The following is a 25,213-nucleotide window of genomic DNA, read 5'->3' as shown; positions in this document are numbered from 1 at the left end:
ACCCCTGTTTCCACATGGATGTCCCTACTCCTGACACGACCTGGGGCTTCCAGTCTCTTGAGGACTAGGTAGATCATCTCTGAATTAACACAGACCCAGAAGTCCTCTACTCTATATGAGTTGGGAGCCTCATATCAGCTTGGCATATGCTGTCTGTTTGGTGAGAGATCTCAGGAGTCCAGATTAATTTAGACTGCTGGTTATCCTACAGGATTTCCCTTCTCAGATTTTTTTCAGCCCTCCCTAATTCAACAACATGGGTCAGTTGCTTCTGTCCACTAGTTGTATGCAAATATCTGTATCTGACTCTTGAAGCTGCTTGTTGGGTCACAATAGGTCCCTTTTTGTGAGTGTTCCATAGCATCAGTAATAGGGTCAGGCCTTGGGACCTCACCCTGAGGATCCTCAGTGGATCCCACTGAGATTCCACCTCACACCAATCAGAATGGCTAAAATCAAAACCTCAGGTGACAGCACATGTTGGGAAGGATGTGGAGAAAGAGGAGCACTCCTCCATTGCTGGTAGGATTGCAGACTGGTACAATCACTCTGGAAATCAATTTGGAGGTTCCCCAGAAAATTAGAAATAGATCTGCCTGAAGACCCAGCTATACCACTCTTGGGAATATACCCAAAAGATGCCCCACCATACCACAGGCCATGTGTTCCACTATGTTCATAGCAGCCTTATTTGTGATATCCAGAAACTGAAAACACCTAGATGTCCCACAACAGAAGAATGGAGACAGAAAATGTGTTTCATTTACACAATGGAGTACTACTCAGCTATTAAGAATGAAGACATCCTTAGTTTTGCAGGCAAGTGGCTGTAACTAGAAAATATATTCCCAAGTGAGGTGACTCAGACCCAAAAGAACATTCATGGCATAAACTCACTAATAAGTATAAACTAGTCCCTCCCCCCAAAAAAAGAGTACAGAATACCTAAGATATAGTCCACAGAACACAAAAAGTGTCAACAAGCTGAAGTGCACAAGTGAAGACACCTCAATACTACCTGGGAGAGAGAAGAAAGCAGTCACAACTGGGGAGAGAGGGAAAGTGGATGGTGTAGATTGGATAGAAGGTGAAGGGAACCTGATCTGGTAATGGGTGCGGGAAAAGTACTAAAGCCCCGAGGACCATCAGAAAGAATGTAAACAGGCAACCTAAGAGAATAGAAGGTTGGGGGGACCTTCCAGAATGCACCAGAAATCTGGGAGGTGAGAGACCCTCAGAACTCAAAGGGAGGGACCTTAGATGAAATGCCAGACAGTAGGGAGAGGGAACTTATAGAGTCCACCTCTAGCAGGAAGACAGAACATCAAGTGAAGGATGGGGGTGCCACCCCACAGTCACAGTTCTGACCCATAAATTGTTCCTGTCTGAAAGAATTTCAGGGACTGAAATGGAGAAGGAGCCTGGGGAAAAAATGCCCGGAGACAGGCCCAAGGTGGCATCCAGCGCAATAGGAAGTCCCAAGACCTGACACAAACTATTCGACTTACAAAGGTGACAAAAAGTTAGCTCTATCCATGAAGTTTCCCAAGACAAGATAAATAAAGATATATAAACCTCATCTGCTTCAGATTCTAATGGTAAGTACCAGCTCTTCAAGATATATAAAATAAATTTTATCATACTTAATTAGCAGGTTACATAGCCTCACTTTATTAATGTAAATATCCCTATAGACTTAATGTACTTGGAACACAGAACAAGCACACAGAAGCTTGATTATCGCACACTTGTTTCCTCAGCATGTGACTTATTTTCATGTTGTGAAATGAAGGAAGGAAATCCATATCTATGAACAACAGCTACAAACTATGTCCAATGATAATTCTTTGTTGATTAAAGTACTATGAAATTTATAGAAAGTAATCTATTGGTTTAAAACATGATCTATACTGGAAAATGTATTGCTCCATTCCTCCACTGTTCATGTTATCCTCTCTAAATTGCTTTAAAATAGCAAGACAGTTATATTAGAATTAGAACTGTAGTGAAATTTTTGAAGCAAGATAATCACAAAAAATGCCTCTGAGTATGTTTGGAGTCACATTTCAATATATGGAATGAATGAAGGAATAGAGGAAAAAGAATGCTGTGGAAAGGTCACCCATAATGAATAATACAAAATGACCCCTGATGCCCTAACAACACACTATTAAGAAAACATTGAATAAAAGAAATGTTTCAAAAAGAGGTCACAAAGCTTGGCTGCTTCATCCTCTTGTGCATATACCTTCTCTGATAGACATATACCCAAGAGCCTACATGTCAACAATGACTACCAATAATGCTTGGCTTTAATCTACCCTTTAGATAGATCTAAAATCACCCCCATTATGCTTTTCTAATAGTTATTTATGCAGTCTCAAACTGTTTCTGCTTCTCATCATATGCTAATTTCTATGGTATTTAATTTCAAAAGCTATTGGCAAGAATGTGCTGTGCAAAATAGAGGGACATGATTAAGCATTAGAAATGTTTTCTAGGTGTAAATGAGAATTCAATGTCCTTGAATCTAATGTTATGTGTCCAGCATGGAGGAATGTAAAATTCATTTCTCTCATTCAGGGTAGTCACATCTTTGCCACTGTTGCCAGCATAGGTTCTCATTTTGAACACTGATGTAAGGAATATTCTTATAAGAGAACTCCAGTTTTATATTTATTTTCATGTACTATCCATTCTCCACAAATCCCCAATATACATTTTAAATAAATGTGCTGTTAAGTAAGTCTCTGAGTTTAAAATTTATAGGTACTGGGATGGAGTTGCAAGTTGGTTGTCTCCTAATGTAGATTACTTTAGGAAAATACAATGCTCCCATGTTGCCTCTCTTAATCAGTTCTGTTAAGGCCAAGGACTGGAATCCCATTAGAAATGAATTTCATCTTTCCTTTAACAGCTGTGGAGACAGCCCAAGACCTTTGATGTGGCTTTAGGATTTGAGACACTAGAACAAGTGTGTCTGAAGCTACTTGGGGGGGGGGTCATCATCAATAATTCTGGCTCATATCATCTTAATTATAAATTATAATTAATTATAAATTAATTATAAATAGTGAATACTGAGAATCCTGTACTTCATTTGTATTACATTGTGCTTGGATTGCATTGTTATGTGAATCTTCTAATGGGCCTGGGACAAACATGATCCTCTGCTTGGTGATTTACAATGAAGATTACAAGAGAAAGATATTGTCATTTTGCAGAGATGGTCCCATGGGCTGTTCTGCCTCGACACCACACTAGTAAGTTTTCATTTGTCTACTTTATGTAAGAAAGTGTATGAAAGTGGTTATACATGCAGAATCTGATGTGAATGTCTTTGCACAAATAAAATTCTCATTCTTAGTATTCTTCCTAAAAAGTTCACGTTTTCTTAGACACCAAGGATTCTGTATAGTGGCAAAATATCATAATGGTTTTTCATCCTTGGGAAATCTTTGCTACTTAAAAATATGTGAAGCTAACTTGGCTGTAGTTGAATACTCATTGTTAAATATTAGTTAAAATGAGGCTGAGAAGATAATTCAGTTGGTACAGAAATTGTCAGCCACATATATCATTTTGTATTTGATCCTCAAACCTACATGAAATGCCTACACAACTGAAATCCTGGTTCTGGTAAAGAAAGATTAGTTGTCCTTAAGTTTATTTGATCAGCCATGAGTTACAGTCCAATGAGAAACAACGTCTAAAAATTAAGAAGGGCAGTTCCTGAGGAATAATACTCATAGTCTGACTTCATGAATATGTATATACACATAAACACATATACTCAGAGAGAAGAAAATATTTATTAAGCTCTTAGTGGGTATGATTGTTGCTGGCAGAGAATAACAGCAAAATAAATAAAATCAACAATAACAAAAACAGTCTAGTAGGTGAAATTGAAGACAGCCTATTTTGAGCACATAAATAGCTCACTGTCTGATCCCATGACTGTCTCTGCACATTGTATATCTGAATGTTCTGATATTTACTTTAACAACATTAAGAGACAAATATTCAAAGAAGTGCCAAAGTATACATCTCAAAAGGATGAGGATCAGAGAAAGTTAGAATTCCCAGAACATCTTTCTCAGGAGTTATCTGTGGTTCTTTATGACATTGTAGATTAATTGTATCATAAGTTTTCAAATGGGAGGCTCCCTGGCTTCAAGAAATTTACATGTAGCTCAGCAACTAAGTGTTTTAAATGTTTTCATAAGCAGAGGTAAATATAAGCAGTAACAACAAAATTATAATTCCAGTACTTTTTATTTGTGAATAGTTTATGTTAATATAAGAATTTAAAACTGTACAGAATTTTCCTGACACATTTGTCTAACTTTCTGTAATTTTCTTCTTGAAAGAAGATCCCAGGCTGACCTCCAACTCACTATGCAGCTAAAGCTAACATTTAGCTTTGTATCTTCTTGTCTCTTCATACACTGTACTGACTCTCTAAGCAAGTGTAGTCAAGTCAAGTTTTATGTGGTACTGGGGATCAAATGTAGAATCTTATGCATGCTAAATAAGCTCTCTACTAACTTAGTTCTATCCATTGCACAAGTTCTCTCTAAATTAACATTCTCTACAGTCATGGTGTGTACTTAAAATAAATAAACTAAATTTTATTCAAAACTGTTAATTTTTCACTTATAGCCATAATAGGTATATGAATAAATGAATTAGTGATTTATTTGGATTAGAAGACACTATCACAAAGATGCCATTTCTTTCAGAATTAAAACATAACTTTAGTACAGTCTTGATGGAATAACTGTAGGATTGATTTTTGTTGTTTGCAAGTTAACATGATAGTTAAGTTTTGTTTTAGAGAATTTAAAGAAGAAGGAAAATTTATCCTTCTGAATATTTATATATGCTACTCATTAAAGTGACTTGGAGTTGATATTAAGATAAATAACTAAAAAGAGACATGTTAGGGATCTGGGAAAATGAGGTAGAATGTTTTTTTAGATTCTTACTACATAACTGTCAGTACCTATATCAAACTCCCAGTATACACATGAAAATGTGAGGCACATTTTTAATCACAATTCTAGGGGCATGGAGACTAGAAGATTCCAGGGAGCGTCCTATCTAGTCTAATTAGTGAGCTCCAGGCTGAGAAGAGACATGCCTCTAAGGAGGTGAAATTCATGTATGCTATTATGACTCTACACACACTACTCAGCCATATTGCCTGGAAACACATGAACACAAATGCAAACACACATCTACAAACACATGTATAACAATTAATTTAAAATAAAGTATAGGAAAAGATTTGAGCTCCTACAAAATACAGATGTTTTAATTCAATTAATAGAAATGAATGAATTATTTAATGCATTTTTCCTTGTTGTAAAAATGATATTCTCTGAAAACTTCATAGAGTGTAATCACTATATGATCATATTCACCCTCAATTCTCTCTCCTGTCTCCTCTCAGAGTCACCCTTATTTCTTTTGATCCCAATTTCATGTCTTCTTCAAAATAAAATAAAGAAAAAGAGGTCACATTTGTGCTTCTTTATAGGGAGGGCATGTTGCTAGTGAGAGCATGACAGGAGAGTAGTGTAACATCAAGAGGTCATACCCTTAAAGTAAATTAAGTCTCCCTCTCCAAGAACTTTTCAATTTCCAGTAGCGCTTAATTCATGCATAACTTCATGGCAATCCATCTTTCCATACTGAGATCCCATTGAGCTTGATAAAGATATCACTATGATTTAAAGAACATGAATCAAAATAAATTAACATATTAGAATTGTTATATAGAATAAGAACCAAGTATATAAACACACATACAAATGCAATTTTGAAATAAGAAGAGATCCTAAAATTACAAAAATAGGAGAAATTATTTGTTTTAACATCAGATTAATTAGATATATCTTAGTAAAACTTTAAATCAGAACTAAAAAGGAGAATTGGCAAAAATGAGTATTAAAACTATAGAATATGAATTAGTCAATAAGCATATTAAATTTATAGAAACTGGGAAAACATAGTATTTGGAAACATACTGTGCATAGTTGAGTAATTTCGAGATAATAATAGTTTTAATGAGTGCTTGAATCATGACTAGTGAGTTATAGAACTTCTAAATCTATTGTATGACTCTATTCATGCTTGCAAATGTAAATTCTTAATATGTATTCTTATTTTTATACGTTCTTTTAAAAGAAACATTGAAATATTAGGATGAAAAATTTTACCTCATGTAAAGTTAATATTGCTTTTCTTAACACATAAAAGTGGTCACCCAAACACTCAGTATAAATAGTGATTTAAAAATTTGTACTTCATTTACATGTTGAAGTAGTAAAAACTTTAAATGAGTTTATTTAATAATTCAAAAATAACCCTAATGTGTTAAATAATACACAGATTAAACAAATATATATATATATATATATATATATATATATATATATATATGTAACATCTGGAAGTTTATAGATAATTTAGTAAGTTTATTATTCAGGATAGTCCTTTTTCTTTTTCCTATTTCCAAATTATATTCTTCCTTGTCCATATATTTATTCTCCATTTAGGTTTAAATTAAATAAAAAAATCAATCATAAGATGATCTCTATGCTAATCAGGTAGATTATATATGTAAATAAATCTTGCTCAAATTTGCTTTGTACTTAAAATTGCCATGAGTTGTTACTGAACAATCATTTTCTGAAGTAATGGTATGATAGGGTTTCAAAATTTCCAGGAAATGAGAATGTGTCTCATCATTAATATCACTGAGTCAAGTTAAAAAGTCAGATAAGGACTTAGGGTCACATGGATATTGTAATGGAACATATGCTTAATTTAATATAAATGTCATAACCAAAACATTTGCATCAATGAACTGCACATGAATTAAAGATAAGTGAATCAAAAGCCTTAATGTACTGGTTTGGAGTCATGAAATCTGTATAATTGTTAAATGTTTCATTAATTTACCAAATGATTTCTTCTTTATGTCTTTTACTATTTCAAATTAAAAATCATACAAATATATTTAGTCTGAGCACAATATAAAGTGGTATGAAATACTAACACATCTTTGGAAGAAAGTAAAGTCTATGTAATGAGAAAGTACATTTAAGAATCAAGGGGTTTGTGGCCACAATTTTAAAACTAGAATTAAGATTCCACTCTACCTGTTTTAATAGCATTGCTAACAGTATACACCACACATCTTTGCATAAGTAAAAATGTTTTTAAGTGCTATGTGTTTTGCAACTCACATTAGCTCTGTTAAAAAGATAAGTAAAGCATATGAATACTTTTTGGAGCTTGAGGTCCATAGAGACTATAGTTTGATATGTTGAACCTCCAGTCAGGCAAGGGAGACAACCAGTCTTAGGGCAGTGTAGAGAACTCCAAGCCTCACATGGAGAAGAGCTGATTTGGCTAATACTAGAAGGGCTTTAAAATTATATGGAGCATGGGATCTCATACAGTATGATGTTTAAATGATAACAATCCTGCTTTCTACTTGTTTCTGCTACTTTTTAGCTGATACACAGGAAACTTGATTTCATCATAGAAATGAATATAACAATATGAATTTGATTCTGAATTGAAGAAAGTAATTTGAAGTATAGTATTTAGAATAATATACTGTCTAAATTCAAACTCACTGTCTATACTGTAACAACAGTTGTTTTAAAATTAAGTGTGGAACTGGGTATGTAGCCCAACCATGGAATTTGGGAAAGAGTTGGGCTTAATTGTCAACACTACAAATTTAATGAATAAGTGTAAATGCACATGAAGTCTTTGGGAAATATGCCTGTAATATATTTCCCAGCTTTAAATGCTCATAGAATGTATTACCATAGTTTTATTATCCTTGTGTCTTTGATTACTGGTTTTATTTCGATATATTTATCAGTTTGGAGTTTATTTGGAATTCAAGTCTTTGAGATTTTAGGTTACTGACAATCTTCTTGGTGTGCAAGTAAAAGTAAATATCAAATACTCTAGGTTGCTTGGGACTGATTCTTCTACCAGAATTAAATTATTTTTTCAATAATGTTTTGATTGTTGGTAGCATCAGTGGATAAGCAGAAATACGATGTGAGAATTAGGGCCCAGTCCTTAGTTTTAAGAACAACCCAAAAATTGTAAAACATTTTCAAATCATATATAATATAAAGAAACTGTATTTGAAATATCTTTATAAGTCATAAAATAGGGCAGATGAGATATCTTAGACCAGGAAAATACTTGCTACTAAGCCTGTTGACCTAAATCCATTTTTAAAGTGTTTTTTTGATTCTCTAAAGTCTATTCTTTGTATATTTTGGATATTTGACCTTTATCAGATGTAAGGTTGGTAAGGATCTTTTCTCAATCTGTGGTTTGCTCTTTTGTCCAATTGATAGTGTGCTTTGCCTTACAGAAGCTTTCAATTTTATGAGGTCCTACTTGGCCCTCTAAGATCAATTATTGATTTTAGAGCATAAGCCATTGGTGTTCTGGTCAGGAAATTTTCCCTGGTGCCCATGTGTTTGAAGTTCTGCCACTTTCTCTTCTACTAGATTCAGCATATCTGGTTTTAGGTTGAGGTCCTTGAACAAGGAATTAAGGATGGATCGATGTGCATTCCTTTCCATGACAGGCAGTTGAACCAACATCATTTGTTGAAAGTCCTCTTTTTTATTTTTTATTTTATTTTATTTTTATTTTATTTTTATTTTTTATTTTTTTTAATACTGGATGGTTTTAGCTTCTTTCCAGAAAGATCAATTGACCATAACTGTTTGGGTTCATTTCTGGGTTGTCCATTGATATACCTGCCTGTCTCTGTCCCAATACCATGCATCACTACTGCTCCATAAACCAGCTTGAGGTCAGGGATGGTGATTTCCCCTGAGAAGTTCTTTAAATGTTGAAAATAGTTTTTGCTTATCCTGTTTTTTTTGTTTGTTTGTTTTGTTTTGTTTTTTTGTTTTTTTGTTTTGTTTTTTTTTTGCTATTCCAAATAAATTTGAGAATTGTTCTTTCTAGCTGTATGAGGAATTGAGTTGAAATTTTGATGGGGATTGCATTGAATCTGGAGATTGCTTTCATTAAATGGCCACTTTTAATATATTAGTACTGAAAAATCCATGAGAATGGGATACCTTTCTAACTTCTGAGGTCTTCTTCAATTTCTTTCTTCAGGGACTTGAAGGTCTTGTCACACCAAGATAGTTTATATTATTTGTGACTATTATTCATGGTGTTGTTTCCCTAATTTCTTTCTCAGTCCATTTATCCTTTGAGTACAAGAAGGCTACTGATTTGTTAGAGTTAATTTTATATCCACTCACTTTGCTAAAGTTGTTTATCAACTGTAGGAGCTCTCTGGTAGAATTTTTGTAGAAGCATAGGTATACTATCATATCTACAAATAATGACATCTTGACATCCTCCTTCACAATTTGTATCCTTTTGTTCTCCTTTTGTGGTCTAATTGCTCTGACTAGAACAAGATTACTATATTAAATAGGTAGAGACAGAGAGAGAGAGAGAGAGAGAGAGAGAGAGAGAGAGAGAGAGAGAGAGAGAGAGAGAGAGAGAGAGAGAGAGAGAGAGCAGAGAGAGAGAGAGTAGGCAGGCTTGCCTTAACCATGATTTTAAGTGGGAATGGGATTGCTTAGAGTTTCTATTAAGTTTGATGTTGGCTGTATGTTGCTTTTTAGGTATCGTCCTTGAGTTCCTAATATCTCCAATTCTTTTAACATGAGTTAAACATTGTATTTGTCAAAGGCTTGTTTAGCATCCAATAAGATTATCATGTGTTTTGTTTTCTTTGTATTTAATATAGTGGATTACATTGATGGATTTCTGTATATTGAAACATCCCTACATTCTTGGAATAAAGATCACGGCGAATGATCATTTTGATGGGTTTTTGGATTCAGTTTGTGAGAATTTCATTGACTATTTCTGCATCGATATACCTAAGGAAAATTAGTCTGAAATCCTCTTTCTTTGTTGGGTCTTTTTGTGTTTTATGTATCACTGTAACTGTGGCTTCATAGAAAAAATTGGATAGTGTTTCTTCTGTTTATATTTTGTGAAATAGTTTGAAGATTATTGGGATTAGGTCTTCTTTGAAGGTCTGATAGAATTCTGCACTAAGCCTATCTGGTCCTGGGCTTTGGTTGGGAGACTTTTAACTGACTGCTTCTATTTCTTTATGGATTAAGGACTGTTTAGATGGTTTATCTGATGATGATTTAAATTTGGTCTCTGTTGTCTATCTAGAAAATTGTCCATTTCATCCAGATTTTCTAGTTTTGTTGACTATAGACTTTTGTAGTAGGATCTGATTATTTTACAAATTTCCTCAGTTTCTGTTGTTATATCTTCCTTTTCATTTCTAACTTTGTAAATTTGGATACACTATGCAAAGTTAGTTTGTCTGAGGGTTTATCTATCTTGTTGATTTTCTCAAAGAATCAGCTTTTGGTTTTGTTGATTCTTTGCATAGTTGTATTTGTTCCTACTTGGTTGACTTCAGCCCTGAGTTTGATTATTTCCTGCCATCTACTGTGCTTGTGTGTTTATAAAGTTTTAATGAGAATGAATGAATGAACAATATAATATTCTACATTAACTATGTGATATGAAATAGAAACATCATTTAAAGAATTAATTTTCAAATAAGTAGAGAAGCTGTATAGCCGAATGTATGATATTTTAGTCAATGAATAGTGATATGGTAAAAATTCAATAGTTAAAATAAATAAATAAAATAAATATAAGTTTAATTTAAAAACAATTTTAGAGAGTATTCTAACAGAATGATTTTGCATTATCAAGAAAGAGTATTTCCTAAGCATGACATAAAAGGAATAACTCAGCAGAAATTGATAGGTTTGAATACATAAAAATTCTGAAATAAGCTTGTGAATATATAGAAAAATAAGCTAAGAAAAGTAACTATTTTGTCATATAGAGAGCATTTTATTACATTCTTGGTATTTTAGGCTTACCAATTTCAGTACTTCTACCTAAACCTAATGAAGGGCCAATTTCCTCCCAATTTTGAAGTAATCCTCCCTATCAATTACTAAGTCATTTGCAACAAAGAAAGAAAGAGACCTCCCCACATGCAAAGGTTTGTTTTTCTTTTTTAAAATGTATTTACAATTCAGCTGTTGCTCCCCTCCCAATCCCCCATCCCACAGTTCTTCATCCCATTCTTCCAGTACCAACCCCTTGTTTCTAAGAGGATGCTCCCCTACAACCAGGCCTCCCTAGTCTCTGAGTCCTCAAGTTCCCCAAGGATTAGGGACATCTTCTCCCACTAAGTTCAGGACACACATTCCTCTGCTATATATGTGTCCAGGGCCTTGGATCAGCTCATGTATGCTTCCTGGTTGGTAGCTCACTATCTGGGAGTTTCTAGGTATCCAGGTTAGTTGACACTGCTGGTTGACCTCCTTTTCAAATTCTTCTACCCTTTCACTAATTCAACTATAGGGATTCCCAAATTCAGTCCAATGGTTGGATATAGATATCTCCACTTGTATCAGGCAGATGCTGGTTGGGCTAGGCCCCTGTCTGTACACACACCATAACATCAGTAATACTGTCAGGCCTTGGTGCCTTCCCATGGGAGGGATCCAAAATTTGACCAATCACTAGACTGCCTTTCCTTCAGTCTCTTCTCCAGTTTTGTTCCTGTAGTTATTTTAAACCAGAACAATTCTGGGTCAGAAACTTTGACTATGGATTGCAAACCCATCCCTCCACGTGTTGCCCAATACATCTACTGGAGGAAGACTATTTGATTTACTACTCCACACTTTTGGGCATTTCATCAAAGTTCACTCCCACTGAGTCCTGAGAGTCTCTCACCTTCTAGGTATCTGGTACATTCCGGAGAGTCCCCCCAAATCCTACCTCCCAAGGTTGCCTGTTTCCATTCTTTCTGCTGGCCCTCAGGGCTTTAGTCCTTTTCCCCAACCCGATACATGATCATATTCTTCACTCCTCATCCATGTCCCCTTTCCCATCCAAGTCTCTCCCGGACCCCCCTCCTGTGATTGCTTTCCTCTCCCTCCGAAGTGGGACTGAGGTATCCTCATTTGGACCCTTCGACTTGTTAACCATTCTAAGTCTGTGGACTGTATCTGGGGTATTTTGTAATTTTTACTTTTCTTTCTTTCTTTTCTTTCCTTTTTTTTTTCTCTAATATCAACTTATCAGTAAGTACATACACTGTATGTCCTTTTGGGTCTGGTTACCTGACTCAGGATGATATTTTCAAGTTCTATCCAATTGCCTGCAAAAGTTATGAGTTTCTCCTTCTTAATAGCTGAATAGCTTTCCATTGTGTAAATGAAGCACAGTTTCTGTATCCATTCTTCCATTGTGGGACATCTGGGTTGCTTCCAGTTTCTGGCTATCACAAATACAGACACTATGAAGATGTATGGAGTATGCGCTTCTGTAGCATGTTAGGGTATAACTGTGTCTTCAGGTAGATCTATTTCCAATTATTTGAGGAACATTTAGATTGATTTACAGTTTGCAATCTCACCAGCAATGGAAGAGTATTTCCTTTTCTACACATCCTCGCTAATATATGCTGTCACGTGAGTTTTTATTTTATATATTCTGATTGGTATAAGGTGAAATCTCACTGTGGTTTTGATTTGCATATCTCTGATCACTAAGTGCTTTGAACATTTCTTTAAGTACTTCTCAGTCATTTGATATTCCTCTTGTATGAATTATTTAGTTTTATACCCCATATTTTATTGGGTTGTTTGGTTGATTTCACCACTGACCTTGACTATTTCTTCCTTTCTACTCCTCTTGGCTGTGTTTGCTTCATTTTGTTCCAGGGATTTCAGGTGAGCTGTTAAGTTGCTAGTGTAAAAAAAATCTCCAATTTCTTTACCAGGACATATAGTGCGATGAATTTTCCTCTTACTACTGGTTTCATTGTGATAAATTTGGGTATGATGTGTCATGATTTCAATTTTAATCCAGGAAATCTTTTATTTCTTCCTTTTTGTCTTCTCTAACCAAATTATCAGTTTCAATGGGTATGTGGGTTTTCTGTCGTTTTTGTTGTTATTGAAGTGTAGCCTTAGTCTAAAGTGATCTGATAGGATACATGGGATTACTTCAATCTTCTTCTATCTGTTAAGGATTGTTTTCTGGCTGATTATATGGTCTAATTTGAAGTAGGTATCATGGAGTGCTGAGAAAAAGGTGTAATAGTTTGTTTTATGGTAAAATGTTCTGTATATGTCTGTAAAATCCATTTGGTTCATAGCCTCTATTAGTTTCACTTTGTTTCTGTTTAGTTTCTGTTTCAATGGCCTACCCATGAATGGAAGTGGAGTGTTGAAATCTCCCACTATTATTGTGTAAAGTTAAATGTGTGTTTTGAGGTTTAGTAAACTTTATTTTACAACTGTGACTACCCTTGTATATGCAGCATAGATGTTCAGAATTGAGGTTTTCTCTTGAATTTTTTCCAGTGATGAATATGAAATGTCCTGCCTCATTTCATTTGATAACTTTTGGTTAAAAGTCTATTTTATTGGATATTAGGATGGCAACTTCAGCTTGTTTCTTGGGACCATTTGCTTGGAAGAATTTTTTCCTTTTATTCTGAGCTTTTGTCGATATATTTGTTGAGTTGTGTTTCTTTTATGCAGCAAAATGATGGGTCCAGTTTACATATTCAATCTGTAAGCTTGTGTCCTTTTATTGTGGAATTGAATCTGTTAATATTGAGAGATATTAAAGACAAATGATTGTTATTTCCTGTTATGTTTGTTGTTGTAGGTGTCATTATGTGTATGTGATTATCTTCTTTTTAGCTTTGTTGTGAGATGATCTGTATCTTGTCTTTTCTTTGGTATAGGTACCCTCCTTGTGTTGGAATTTTCCCTATTGAATTCTCTGTAGCGCTGGTTTAATAGCCAGATATTGTTTAAGTTTGGTTTTGTCCTGGAATATTTTGGTTTCTCCATCTATACTGATTGAGAATTTTGCCAGATTTTTGTGTTTTCTTCAGGTCTGTATGACATCTGGCCAGGATCCCTTTTACAGTTGCTGTTGGGGACTCTCTTGTCATTCTGATAGGTCTTCCTTTATATGTTACTTGACCATTTCCCCTTACAGCTTTTAATATTCTTCCTTTGTTCTGTGCATTTAGTATTTTGATTATTCTGTGACAGGATTTTATTTTCTAGCCTAATCTGTTTAGTGTTCCAGAGGCTTCTTGTACATTTATGGCCATCTCTGTCTTTAGGTTGGGGAAGTTTTCTTCCATGATTTTGTTGAAGATGTCTTCTGGTCATATAAGCTACAGTACTTTCACCTGTTTTATTGTGTTTTCTTATATTTATTTAAAGGACTTACGTGTTTCTTCTTTAAGGGCTTCTACTTGCAGAACAGAAGGGGAGGCAATGGCTTCTTGCTCTTGAAATGTTTGAGATGATGGTATGTAAAATGAAGATTGTTCTTAATTGAAACCACATGAATATATGCAAAACAAGTCAACTAGAAGGAAAACAAATGCTTTAGAGTATCACTTGGTACCCACATAAACACATCTGAGCATTATGCTTGACTGAAAACTTTAAGGATTTACTTGGGCAAATTTGAATAATATTTAACTTGACTTTAAATTTAACTATAATTACTAATGTATTCACATCTTGAAAATAATATTCTGCTGTGGATCTCTGTATTTGTTCTCATCAGCTCCTTTTGGAAGCCTTCCTGATGACAATTGGGCTAGGAGTGGTTCTATAAGTATAGTAGAATATCATTAAGAATAATTTCACTGACCTGCTTTTTTGTTTAATTTGTTAGTTGTGGTTCTACCCTAGATCTTTAGGCCATGTAGCTTGCAGATTCTGGCCATTCAGGCAATATCTGCCATGGGCTCCCGCTTTAGGCTTATGCCTCAAGTTAGACCATTTAATAGTTGGCCACTCCCATAATCTCTGGGCCACTATTGCCCTATCACAACCTGCAGGCAGTAAAGGTTGTGGGTACAAGATTTTGTGGCTGAGTTGGCAGTTGGCATCCCACTTTCACCAGTGGAAATTTAACATGGTTACAGAAGATGGCCAGTTCAGGGTCTATATCCTCTGTTACTAGGTGGCCCTGCTGGGATCACCTTAATAGATTCCAAGCAGTTTCCACAACACTGGTTGTCTATACTGCCTCCTAAATACCCATCTATTGCAATTGTTTCTCACTGCAATCTTTCTTTTTGCCCATCCCTCCTCTACCTGATCTCTCCTGGTCCCATCCTGATGCACTCCTAGTATAACCACATTTTTTTTTCTTTTTCCCTTTCTCAGGGAAATCCATGAGCCCTCCCTCTTTAGCATAGACCTCTCATCTTTATCTCACTTGTGATTTATATTGACTCAGGGAAAACTGTTGAGGAGTGGGTGGATGGATTATAGAATCCAGAGAGGTGAAGGACACCAGAAGAACTCAGCCTACATAATCAATTTAAGCAGAGATCATAGCAGCTCACAGAGACTGGAAGGACAATCAGAGAACCTACATGGTTTTATGCTAGGCCCTCTACACACATAATATGGTTGTTCATCTTGAGTTGTTTCTTGTTGTTATTGTTGGGTTGGACTGATTGGGGTTATCCCTGACTCTTTTGCCTGTCTGAGAGCCCCCTTTTCTCCTACTTGGTTGCTTCATTCTGCCTGGAAATGAGAGTTTGTGTCTAGATTTATTGTATCACACTATGCTGTTTTTAGTTGATAACTCTAGGAGGCCTGCATTTATATGCAGGGAAACAGAAAAGTAGTGGATTTAGGGGAGAAAGAAGGTGATAGGGAGGGTAAAACGTGGAGGAGGGGGAAGAAGAGAGGCTGTGGTCATGATAATTATATGACAAAGGAATAAAGAAAAAGAAAAAAATGTTTACCAATCCTAAATATGAGAGGGAACTAATATCCAATTTATAAGAGGAACCCAAGAAGCTAGATTCCAGAAAACAAAAAATCCCTAATAAAAATGGGGGTACAGAGCTAAACAAAGAATTCTCAACTGAGGAATGCCAAATAACCTCATTAAAAAAATGGGGCTTAGAGAGAAACAAAGAAGTCTTACCTGAGGAATACTGAATAGCTAAGAAGCACCTGAAAAAATGTTCAGCATGCTTAATCATCAGGGAAATGCAAATCACAACAATCCTGAGACTCTACCTCACACCACTCAGAATGTTTAAGATCAAAAATTCAGGTGACAGCAGATGCTGGCGAGGATGTGGTGACAGAGGAACACTCCTTGATTGCTCATAGGATTGCAAGCTTGTACAGCCATTCTGGAAATCAGTCTGGCGGTTCCTCAGAAAATTGGACATAGTACTACCTGAGGATCCTGCAATACCTCTCTTGGGCATATATCCAGAAGATGTTCCAACTGGTAAGAAGGACACCTGCTCCACTATGTTCATAGCAGTCTTATTTATAATAGCAGAAGCTGGAAAGAACCCAGATGTCCCTCAACAGAGGAATGGATACAGAAAATATGGTACATTTACACAATGGAGTACTACTCAGCTATTAAAAAGAATGAATTTATGAAATTCCTAGGCCAATGGATGAACATGGATGGCATTATCCTGAGTGAGGTAACCCAATCAAAAAGAATTCCATGATATGTACTCACTGATAAGTGGATATTAGCCCAGAAACTTAGAATACCCAAGATACAAGATACAAGTTGCAAAACACATGAAACTCAAGAAGAACGAAGACCAAAGTCTGGACACTTTGCCCCTTTTTAAAATTGGGAACAAAACACCCATGGAAGGAGTTACAGAGACAAGTTTGGAGCTGAGACGAAAGGATGGACCATGTAGAGACTGCCACACCCAGGTATCCATCCCATAATCAGCCTCCAAACCCTGACACCATTGCATATGTCAGCAAGATTTTGCTGAAAGGACCCTGATATAGCGGTCTCATGTGAGACTATGCCGGGACCTAGCAAACACAGAAGTGGATGCTCACAGTCAGCTATTGGATGGAACACAGGGCCCCCAATGGAGGAGCTAGAGAAATTACCCAAGGAGCTAAAGGGATCTGCAACCTTATAGGTGGAACAACAATATGAACTAACCAGTACCCCAGGAGCTCTTTTCTCTAGCTGCATATATAGCAGAAGATGGCCTAGTTGGCCATCATTGAGATGAGAGACCCCTTGGTCTTGTAAACTTTTTATGCCTCAACACAGGGGAATTTCAGGGCCAAGAAGTGGGAGTGGATGGATAGGGGAGTGTGTGTGTGTGGGTGGGGGTATAGGGGACTTTTGGGATAGTATTTGTAATAAATGAAGAAAATACCTAATAAAAAATTGGAAATTAAAAAAACAAAACAAAATATCTAATAAAAAAGAAAGAAAGAAAAATAAAGGCTTTTTAAAAACCTGAAAATATAAGGAATAAAGAAAACATTTTATTTAATTTTAACCCACTAATGAATCATTTCTAATTTTATGTGCACATTAGTTGTTTTGGTGCCTTTAATAACATGTCTCTAAAGAAAATAACAGTTATGTTTATTTTTAATTTTATTTTTTGTGAAATATTATTTATCCCCTAGTGTGCTTAAAGTGCATTGCAGTTATTTATTTAGTTAATATTTTGATTCCTAGAATCAGAGTCTTTTTGCTGTTGTTGCAAGAGTAGAAGAAACTAGAGACAAGGGAAATTCGGAATTTTTCAGCTTTACAAAAGTAAGACTTCCTCATTCCACTTAATTGGGCTCTGAATCACACTGAGTTTTTGTCTGCCATGTGACACCCAGGAGAATGCTGAGCCTTCACAGACATTTTGTCTCTTAATTTTTCTGTCATAATCTGTGATTATCTTCACAAAACCAAAGCAAGCTTATATTTATAGTTAATACTAAGACATACAGAAAGATACATGTACATATAAATATGTAATATGTACATAGTAAAAAATTAATTTGTTTAAAGTGTATCATTGACACGATAACTCTGTAATTGTTATCTTCATGGTATTGCTTAAAACTGTAGACTATAAGCTTTACATTTATTGCTTATATCAAAACTGTGTATTGAAACAGTCAGAGATTTATAAATGAAATACAAATTCACAAAAAGAAAGTAATGTTGTTAAATAAAAAATTATCTTTGCTTGAAACTAATTGTTTCTTGGGTTAATAGTGAAGATATAGACCAACATATGTCAAACAGTTTAAGCCTTATTTTTGTATGTTATCACACTAATTACCAGGTTTGTTACTGTTGAAAATTTTTAGGTTAAAGTTATCCAGTTTTACTATTAGACATTATTCATAATAGCTAATCAACTTAATAGTGTATCTCAAAATAAAACTGAAAACTATTAAAAAAAGTAGAAAAACAAAAGTCTTAGTAGTCACTGAAAATTGACTTATAAATGACTTAGAAATCATCTGGTACTTTAAGAGATACATAGACTAGTATCTGTAAGAAAATGGTTTGTCTAAAACATGAATATAAATGTAAATACAATTTTTCTATTCTGTGATTTTTTTTCTTTTTACATTCTTTTGGGTTTTGACATTCAGTATTGGCAAACACAAGTATAACTTGGGAATAACAAAAAACCTAGGATAGCAAAAACTCTTCTCAAGGATAAAAGAACCTCTGGTGGAATCACCATGCCGGACCTAAAGCTTTACTACAGAGCAATTGTGATAAAAACTGCATGATACTGGTATAGTGACAGACAAATAGACCAATGGAATAGAATTGAAGACCCAGAAATGAACCCACACACCTACGGTCACTTGATCTTCAACAAGGGAGCTAAAAACATCCAGTGGAAGAAAGACAGCATTTTCAACAAATGGTGCTGGCACAACTGGTTGTTAACATGTAGAAGAATGCGAATCGATCCATTCCTATCTACTTGTACTAAGGTCAAGTCTAAGTGGATCAAGGAACTGCACATAAAACCAGAGACACTGAAACTTATAGAGGAGAAAGTGGGGAAAAGCCTTGAAGATATGGGCACAGGGGAAAAATTCTTGAATAGAACAGTAATGGCTTGTGTTGTAAGATCGAGAATTGACAAGTGGGACCTCATGAAACTGCAAAGCTTCTGCAAGGCTAAAGACACCATCAATAAGACAAAAAAACCACCAACAGATTGGGAAAGGATCTTCACCTATCCTAAATCAGATAAGGGACTAATATCCAATATATATAAAGAATTCAAGAAGGTGGACTCCAGAAAGTCAAATAACCCCATTAAAAAATGGGGCTCAGAACTGAACAAAGAATTCTCACCTGAGGAATACCGAATGGCAGAGAAGCACCTGAAAAAATGTTCAACATCCTTAATCATCAGGGAAATGCAAATCAAAACAACTCTGAGATTCCACCTCACACCAGTCAGAATGGCTAAGATCAAAATTTCAGGTGACAGCAGATGCCTGCGAGGATGTGGAGAAAGAGGAACACTCCTCCATTGTTGGTGGGATTGCAAGCTTGTACAACAACTCTGGAAATCAGTCTGGCGGTTCCTCAGAAAATTGGACATAGTACTACCGGAGGATCCAGCAATACCTCTCCTGGGCATATATCCAGAAGATGTCCCAACCGGTAAAAAGGACACATGCTCCACTATGTTCATAGCAGCCCTATTTATAATAGCCAGAAGCTGGAAAGAACCCAGATGTCCCTCAACAGAGGAATGGATACAGAAATTATGGTACATTTACACAATGGAGTACTACTCAGCTATTAAAAAGAATGAATTTATGAAATTCCTAGCCAAATGGATGGACCTGGAGGGCATCATCTTGAGTGAAGTAACACAATCACAAAGAACTCACACAATATGCATTCACTGATAAGTGGATATTAGCCCAAAACTTAGGATACCCAAGATATAAGATACAATTTGATAAACGCATGAAACTCAAGAAGAATGAAGACCAAAGTGTGGACACTGTGCCCCTTCTTTGAATTGGGAACAAAACACCCAGGGAAGGAGTTACAGAGACAAAGTTTGGAGCTGTGATGAAAGGATGGACCATTTAGAGACTGCCATATACAGGGATCCATCCCATAATCAGCTTCTAAACGCTGACACCACTGCATACACTAGCAAGATTTTGCTGAAAGGACCCAAATATAGTTGTCTCTTGTGAGATGATGCCGGGGCCTAGCAAACACAGGAGTGGATGTTCACAGTCAGCTATTGGATGTATCACAGGGCTCCCAATGGAGAAGCTAGAGAAAGTACCCAAGGAGCTAAAGGGATCTGCAACCCTATTGTTGGAACAACATGATGTACTAACCAGAACCCTGGAGCTCTTGTCTCTAGCTGCATATGTATCGAAAGATGGCCTAGTCGGCCATCACTGGAAAGAGAGGCCCATTGGACTTGCAAACTTTATATGCCCCAATATAGGGGAATGCCAGGGCCAAAAGAATGGGAATGGGTGGGTAGGGAAGTGGGGGGCGCTATGGGGGACTTTTGGGATAGCATTGGAAATGTAATTGAGGAAAATATGTAATAAAAATATTAAAAATTAAAAAAAACAAGTATAACTTGTCAAAAATATAGATACACATTTGTGTCTTTCCATAATGTTAGGAACTATGAAATATCAAACTCAAAAATAGGTTGGTTTTGTTGGTTGCTATTTATACAGTAGTTCCCGATACCCATGATATCTGAACATTGACAAACACCTGTTTCCTTTTTCTGATTTGAATTATTAGGGCTAACTCTCAAATCACATGTCACTATCACACAGTGAGTCATTTATTCATTATATGTGTATGTTACAATATAGCCATGGAAGTTTTAAAGAGGCAATACCATTTAAAGAGTTTAAAGAGTTCTAAGAGGGCTTAGAGGAGGCAGTAAGAGAGAAAGAGTAGATAACAGGAGATACAAATGAAGTCACTTCAGATAATTTTGGACATTTACAAGCCCAGCTAGAGAGCTACTGAAGACACTGAGGCTATTTAGGTCTCAGGACTGAGTTCAGTATCAGTATCATTGAAGCTATAGGAACAAGACAAAGGGCAGTGCATAGAAATGAAGTACAGGGGGCTGGTGAGATGGCTCAGTGGGTAAGAGCACCCGACTGCTCTTCCGAAGGTCCAAGGTTCAAATCCCAGCAACCACATGGTGGCTCACAACCATCCGTAATGAGATCTGGCGCCCTCTTCTGGAGTGTCTGAAGACAGCTGCAGTGTACTTATATATAATAAAAATAAATAAATCTTAAAAAAAAAGATTTATTAAAAAAAAAAAAGAAATGAAGTGCAGGACCAGGTCTGTACTAATGAATAGATGCACAGACAGATGCCAATTTTAAAAGTTCAAGTTGGGCTGGAGAGTTGGGTCCGTGATTAAGGGCTCTGACTGTTTCAGAGGTCCTGAACCACATAGTGGCTCACAACCATCTGTAATGTGGTGCAATGTACCCTTCTGCTGTGTCTGAGCCTTGCACATATTGGTAACTTCCTGTGTCTTGGATGTCTCCTTATTTTCCCCAAGAGGGAGTGTTTCAATCTGGAATAAACAACTTCCTAAAATACAAAATGTATCAAAGTTCACCACTTTTACTTTCTAAAAACTCACTTAATTACAACACAGTATTAAAATGGAAATCTATAAAATTATTTTTAAAAATCCCCATTAGACTCTCTGATACACACTGTAGTAATATCAGCACTGTGGGACTGAAGCAGAAAAATTATGAGTGGAACGGAATCTAGGCCACATTAAAAAAATCATGAACAAAGTTAAAAAATAACACAAAATATGTCTTCATTATCTACATAGACATAAAAATAATTAGACATTTAATTTGAATACATATGTACCCAAAATATAAATTTATTTTCAAAAGGAACACAATCTATTATGTTTTGTTTGCTCTTCTTTTTCTCTTATAATTCAAACATCCTTTTTATTTTTAAAATTTCATTGAGATTTTTTTCATTTTAAATAAATCAAAAGATAGGAATATATTTAGCTATTGGAAAAAAGAATAATCAAATATCTGTTCTTTGGACAAAATTCTAATACTAAAATGATAATTCTTGATTCCTAAAAAGATTTTTGCGGGGCTGGTGAGATGGCTCAGTGGGTAAGAGCACCCGACTGCTCTTCCGAAGGTCCAGAGTTCAAATCCCAGCAACCACATGGTGGCTCACAACCATCCGTAATGAGATCTGACTCCCTCTTTTGGAGTGTCTGAAGACAGCTACAGTGTACTTATATATAATAAAAATAAATAAATCTTTAAAAAAAAAGATTTTTGCTTTAAGCTCAAGCTGTTAGGAAATGTACTGATTATCAATGATATCTGTGAATTCTCATTATCTCTGACAGTTTGGGTTTGTCAAGTCACCAAGAACACTTTATTACTCAGTACTTTGCTACTGCTCTGAGAAGAAATACAAGTTCCTAAAGGCCTACAAGTCATTGCATGTTTACCAAGCAATCAATATGTCACCGTGTGTTATGTGTGTCCTCCTGACCATGAATATTCTATGTCCTGTCTGAACAAAACTTATCTAACATGGGTAATTCTTCATATAGCATATCACAAGCTTTTCTTAGAAACAGTGGTCCATGTTTCAGGATTCTGGACATGAATCATTAGAAAGAATGAAATTAGCATGCAAATGAGAGATACATGACACTTAAACAAATTATGAAAAGGACATGTCTGTGCAATGCAGGAACCAGAGCAGAAAAGCAGAGTGTGGCATGCTTTGACATCAGCTGCCAGTGCGCAAGCACAGGCATTCAATTTCTTGTTCTTGTTGCTATGGGCCTGAGTTACAGAGGTTTTCCACGGAGAAAAACTGGTCAGTCCTTGTGGGAGGGTTCTGGTGAAGAGAAGCAAGTGTGAGTAGGGAGCAGAAGTTGCTTCCCTGCTTCCTCTGAGGTGGTAGGCTCCACCTCCACCTCTGTCGTGCCTTCCAGGTTACTCTGTAATTCCATGCCACCGTGCAGAGTTGAGTTGGGCTGGGCCCATAAGAGGCAGACTAGCCAGAGCCTCAGGCAGAGCTTCAGGAGAGCAGATCTCTTCCCAATTGTTACACTTCTTAGGACAAAAGGCTCAGACAATGGAGTAGTTTTCGCACAATTTTTATTGCCTAGATAGGATTTATATACAGTTTTGGGGATGATTCAGGGACATCAGGTACTTCTCTTTGGCTGGGACTGAGAGTCTGAAGAAACCTTATTTGCATTTGGGAGGGCAAGTTATAGCTACTACCACATACCTCTCTGCAGGGGGGCTGTGATAGGCTGTAGTGGAGGTGAGGCCAAACTCCTTCCATACTATATGCAGGTGGAAATCACTGCTCATCAGGGCTCCGGGATTCCAGACCTTTACTCAAATGGGGACCAGGCTGTCTGTGCATAGCCTACCACCCCACATGATACAGCCCTATTTCTCTACATGACACCTAAGGCAGGTAAATATTAATGTTGAAATTATAAAAGTTACCAAACAGATTAACATTTAAATTTGGAATCCATGAATATAAAAACCTGTTGTATATTTAAGGAAAATGCTTTTTGAAGGTTTAACAGAAATAGGAACTATTTTTAAAGTTTCACAATCAGGCGAAAGCCATGGTTATGAAATGAAGTTAAGGTACATGCAATCAACCTTAACTGCAGAAACAGAGGTGCCTGGTGGTTCTGGAAGGCCACATAGAGTTACACTTAGGATTATAATGAAAATGAGCAACCCAAAATTTGATACAGATTAATATACTATACAAAAAATGACAAATGTCCACTTGTTTAAACTCAAAGTCACTAGCTTCTATTTTAATTTCTCTTTTTAACACAACAAAAATAATATTTCTTGGTGGTTCAAAATGAAAATAGAAGGAAGAAAGGAAGGACTGAAGACCTGTACAACTGTATTATTTTGGTCTTTCATTTACAAACTCAGCAATCATGTAACTTACATTAGAATCATTTCGTATCTGTAAAACTAAAATTAATAGTATATATTGAAAAATGCAATATATATGTGTGTATATATATATGTATATATATATTTATATATGAGTTTACCTTTTAAAAACTTTTGTAAACTCGGTGTGTAAATCACTGCTCCTGAAAAATCTGATCAGAATATACTAACACATATTATTGGAGTAATAAAAAATAGTAAATAAAAATATTTGATATTCATGGTAGCAAAATAAAGCCACTATGGTTGATAAAGTAAATAAACATTGAACATATGAATAATGGTTAACAATGATTCGCTCTTTCTCCTAATATTGAAATAACTTGTAGATAAGTCCATTATAACATTTGCATAAAGCATTGCCCTCCTTTCAATTATTGCACTTTTTTTTCTCTCCTTAGGACTTTTCAATTGACATAGTTACCAGTTCTCTCTTTCACTGGCCCTAAGACTGAATTCTGCACTGGGAAAGGGGCTGCAGTGACCAACATTGTTTCTACCTTTTTCCAAGGATTTTTGCATCTGCCTCGATTGCATGCTGGTTCTTTATCTCACTGGGTGGTGCACTGAATCCACCAGAGAAATGTAAGACTGTAAAGTAGAATGTTAGAATCTGATATGAGGCCAAAGATAATGGGGAGTAGGGCACTCCTATCGTTCCCCTGTTGGTATGAAGAACTGGCACTGCAGATCAGCTCCAAGCCTAGTGACATCCCACATAGATGACAGAGATCCACACATCTGTGGACATGGCAACCACCATACATTCCCAAAATTGACTTGACTCACCTTCTACCTTTACCTGTGTGAGGCTACCTCACTATCCAAATAAAAGGTAAATCCCTCTGCTCGCTCTCTCTCTCTCTCTCTCTCTCTCTCTCTCTCTCTCTCTCTCTCTCTCTCCCCACCCCCACCCATTTGCCTTCCTACCCCAAAATAAACCTCTGCCATGTGGAACTGCTTTAGCCTGGTGTGGTCTGTTCATATGCTAGCTGCACTTCTAACACAACATTGGTGCCAAAATCCAGGAATCCTTACCCAGGAGAGCTTCAGAGTCTAGGTGGCTGTTGCCACTGCCCACTGATGTGACTGTGGATAATCAAGTGTAATTATGCTATGTGGACTACTGCTACTACTACTGACAACACTGCCTGCATCCACTGCCACCTGCTGCTACCGCCACACCACATGGATTTCCACTGCTGCTGCAGAATACT

At 36.1% G+C, this 25,213-nt stretch overlaps 1 long non-coding RNA gene across 1 annotated transcript; it reads left to right on the top strand.

The window, feature by feature from the left end:
- The first annotated feature begins 413 nt into the window (after positions 1–413).
- Positions 414–24,931, top strand: LOC110291979 (uncharacterized). The gene is made up of 3 exons (XR_002377625.2): positions 414–522; positions 1,393–1,598; positions 24,398–24,931. It is a non-coding gene; the product is annotated as an uncharacterized LOC110291979 (long non-coding RNA).
- The last annotated feature ends 282 nt before the right edge of the window (positions 24,932–25,213 follow it).

This window comes from Mus caroli, unplaced genomic scaffold (genome assembly GCF_978045245.1).
Source record: "Mus caroli unplaced genomic scaffold, Mus_caroli_1 scaffold_3, whole genome shotgun sequence".
Classification (NCBI taxonomy): Eukaryota; Metazoa; Chordata; class Mammalia; order Rodentia; family Muridae; genus Mus; species Mus caroli.
The sequence above is the reverse complement of the archived record's forward strand: the minus strand, read 5'-3'. Positions and strand labels throughout refer to the sequence as shown.